Here is a 4,651-nt window from a genome sequence, read left to right as displayed (position 1 = left end):
CAATCGCTACTTTCGGTGCGCCCTGAGGGTGACCAGGGGGAGAAGTGTATCTTAGGAGTAAGAGTGTCCGTACACGGCCTCCAGCTGGGCCGGCGCGGGTCGGCACGGGTTTCTAATTGAGTTTCGTTGTTCGACCGGATGCGGACATCCCGGGGTGGTCCCGGGATACGACCGTCTCGCCGAGGTCCGATGGTCGGGTTTCGGTTTGAAGGTTAGACGAAGAACTGCTGGCCCACCGTTTGTTTGTTTGTTTGTTTTTTTTTGTTCCTCCCAAAGCCCTGCGGCCATTGACCTTTCCAGACGGTGGACGTTACTCCCGGTCGGTCAGGATCGGGATTTGGAGACGCTCACTCGGTGACAAACGGGTTGTACCACGGCACCAACACCACATGTGTTTCCTTCCTTAAGGAGGCTATAAGAAAAATAATCAACAACAACAACCCAACCGATTTGGACGAATGAATGAGCCATAAAAATACGACCGAAACCGAACGACAACGGAAGTTGCAAAGGGTAGCAAAGGGTGGGAAGTATAAACACAACCCGTCCCCTCCCTACGCACCAAAGCGAAAGAAAGACACAAAACACTCGCTGCCGGAAAAAAAATGGCCACCTCGTTCGGTGGGAAAGCTCGCATCGGCTCGGATAATCGTCACCGGGCGAACAACCAGGCCAGACCCCCGGTAGCATTATTGCTGGAGGGTTCACTTTGCACCGGCTGGGGAAAGTGCCGGCCGGCCAAAACGCAGAATCCACCAACCGAAAACCAAAACCCTAAGCTAAAGCCCAAAAATAAAACCTCGAATGAAAGTAGAAAGCAAAAGACACAACCGATGACGATGTCCAAGGCAGCGTAGCGCAACGAAACCAATCGCCAAGCGGCCATTTCGGAAAATGGTCGATTGCATTTACTGAAAACCATTTCGTACCTAGTCCCCCACCCCGGGAGGGCGCCGTTGGGCGTTGGGCGCACGCGGGAGACGCAGAGAGGCATACATATGTATAAGTTATAATAATCATATTTGCAGCGTAAAGCCGTGTGCGTTTGTATTTACGGCGTTTTTCCGTTTTACCTCTGTGCGTCGAAAGCATTCGAGTAGGATTAGGAAAGCGACATTTTGTTATGTTTAAATGTACTGTTTATTTTTTGGTTGTTTATATTTAACATTAATAGCATGAATGTTTTGTATGGTAGACTTACACTATTTATTGTTCAAACGTAATTGATGATTGATTTTGCCGCTAGTGTATGATAATAAATGTTCACGCGAAAGTAGAATTCTGTTAGTAAGTTATTTCATTCGACGAGTATCCTGGTATACCTGTGACATCTACGTTAAATTCATTAAATGTAACAGTAATACTTTGAAGTAGCAACCTATTTTTACGATTAAAATATACATAGAAAATTATTTTCGTAATCATCGAGAAGCAGGGTACGTTAAAGTATTAAATCTAAAGTGATGACGTAAAGACGATTATAATAATTTATACAAGCGTTCAAAATTGAGCTGCTCTCTAGGAATCAGCCTACTTAGCTTTTTGTGCAGATCTCATTGGCAAGACGCCTTCTTTTCGTCCAGAGCAATCTGACTGACTTTACTAGTCGTTTTATTTTAACAAAACTTTGTTGAAAAAATCGAGAATCTTGGAGATCGCACGTTCTCCCATTGGACTTTGTTATTGCCTGTGAATTCATTCGCAAACAACGCAAAATGTTATGCAAACGAAACGGACACGAAACAATTCCTAACGATTACCGAGAACCGCGAATAGCGAATGAACTGCAGTTGGTTGCAAAAGTGATCGAACATGTTTGATTTTCAATCTCTTTGTAGTTCCTTAAAATTCAACATACCTATCATGGTAAATTAATTCATTATCCAGTTTTTTTGTTTTTCGAATTTTTTGAGACGATGATTTAAAATAAAACCTTTTGCGACACAAATGATTAAAGCGAAACGAAAGGTCAACGTTCAACTATTGATTTGAAAAGTAACTGGCTAATGGCAAAGTTTCTCTAATGAACATAAAACTATTTTCGTTGTGTAAGATACCACTCTTCGCGGCCTTAGGCGGTGCAACGTCGAGTTTGAAATAGTCATTCAGACAAAAAGGGTATTGATTGTTTTGGTTATTTGGCAGGTTCCCGTAATCGTTAATTATCGTTTGCTGGAAGCAATCCGCGGAAAAGTACCATGTAAACCCTACGAAAGGTTGCACGCTTGGATTAGCGGTTGTGTTTCCATACTTTTCAAAATACCCACTCCGTGCAGACGACGTTCGATCGATCCGAAAACAATCAATCAGCTCGGACTTGATTTTTTTTCACTATCTTACAAGATGATGAAGTATAGGGTTTATATTTAAAGCAATTGGAACGAAATTTGTGCTGTTTAAGGGACCCTACAAAAAATGGAAGCATAATCCGTTTTCACCTTTGTCCCATTTCTCATACAGGGGTCACTTAGCCGCAGATGCTAGATCATAAATAAACATCAAAACCGGAGGTCAAGTCAGACGCATGGCATAAGAAAATAGAAAGATTTTCTCTGACAGGCCTTTTTATCTGCCACCGAGAGGACACACACTGTTGCAGACGGTTTCTAACATAATATTTTGCAACGAATGGCACTGCGGGGAAAACCACCCCATAATGGCCTTGCTCTAGGACACACATTTCAATTTCATCCTTCACTGCACGGCCGGCATCATCGTTATCGTTTAAATGGGTTCAAATTTAAGTCACTTCCGCACTTCAATCCGGTCAGCGGAAGCTTTGCGACGGGGTTTATCGGGCCGCTCGCAACTGGCCACCGTGACCGATGAACTGTCGCTTCACGCCTAGGAACGTTCATGCGTGGGATGGAAGGGTCGTAAAAAAACCGAAAGCAAACGCGATGACAACGAAGAAATGATGACACACAAGTCCGTAACGGTCCGAAACACGGTGTAATGTCACCCGTCATAAATCACGCGGGCACACACCGGCGTACCGATATCTGGTCTTCCGTGGCACCGAGATTTCGCAATTTGATCGCTCGCATGTTTCCGCCATAGCCATAGCACCCAAACTTCATCTCCGTTTCACACACCCCGCCACGACTCCATTTCACAACCAATGTTCATAGCACATGCACAGAGCCGTTATCACCTGCCTTACGAAAAAAAACAACACCTCTTCATACCTTCAGCACAAAGCAAATTCCGTACCGTTGGTGGTTAGCAACAAGACGATATTTGGTAGTTTGTTGATGTTTGTTATCCTTTTCCGCACTGGCTCGTATAGTTATGTTAATGTACGGAACTGTTCGGTAATCGTAGGCAACCATGGCATGGAAGTAGTTTGCGTTCAATAGAAATTAATGTCAATTGGTCCCTCCACGATTCGATGCCAATTACAATCAGATGCTGGCAGGAGCTCGGATTGATAAGTCGACGGAAACAGGTAAGATGTATGTATATGTTCTTGAACATAAAATAATAAATTAATTAATTAAATTATTAATAATAACATAAGTATAAATTCACACTGTCCAACGATTGCATTATTCAAAATAATCATGTTTTGGTAAGCAGAAATCAGAAGAGATTTTGCATCATTTTCCACGTTTCCGTTTACTAACATTCGCACACAACAACATAACAACATTAATAATATTTTATTTATTTTGTTTCATTCACAAAATATCGTGAACTGAGTTTCTCTATAATTTTTCTATTTTTGCTGTCGAAGAAAATTTATAGTTTAAAAATAGTGACGTGTGGGCATTCAAATTGTAATTTAAAATTGACATATTTGCATAAATTGACAAACTCTATAACAACTTTTCGACTGTTGAGTAACTTTATTGGACTTATTTTACACGAACCTCAAGCCTGCCAAACAAAAGCATTTCGAACTAATTTACAGTTATTTAGCTTTCCCCGGCCCAAAACACTCTCAATTAATCCCTCGTGTCATTTTACCCAGGATTTATCGGTTGCAAGTGTGCGAAAGGACATTCCTGGCACGACTTTTGGTAAGATTTGACCGAGACATGACGGTTGCAGGCCGTATAAGAGTGTCATCATCGCTCGAGTGGCATCGGTCGCAAAGTTCTTCTCGTCTCAACCGCTACGGTACGATTACTTCCAGGCATTCCGAGAACCCGTTACTGATGGCATCCGGTATATCTGAGAATGATATATTACAGTTTTGTCGACACTTCAGCCCACTCCCATAAACTGTCCGTTCAACCATACGCCCTACGTACTAGATTTGGATGCGGGTTATGTGTAAAGAATGCTAACTAATCGGCTACAGAATGTACGGCGGTTACGGCGTACCATGCGCCTCCATCGGGTTGTGTGAGGAAAGTTTTCGCTCGACTTTTCGATAAAACTTTTCACTCGTAAACCACTTGGCCGTCTTGCTGCAGGGCACACAGTTTCAGCGAATGTTCAGTTATTCCGCTGCATGGGGGTAGATTATTATTATTATTTATTTGGTTTTCCGACACTGTGGTCACTGTGACGCATGTAAAACTTCACAACGACTTGGAATGTTCGGTATTTAACTCATTAAAAGTGGAATTTATGTCAAATATGGTCATTTGAATTTTATGACGACAAAGAAAAACTATTAACTTCATCATCAACATTTGAAATC

This window comes from Anopheles coustani, chromosome 3, assembly GCF_943734705.1.
Source record: "Anopheles coustani chromosome 3, idAnoCousDA_361_x.2, whole genome shotgun sequence".
In the NCBI taxonomy this organism is placed as follows: domain Eukaryota; kingdom Metazoa; phylum Arthropoda; class Insecta; order Diptera; family Culicidae; genus Anopheles; species Anopheles coustani.
Note: the sequence above shows the minus strand (reverse complement) of the source record.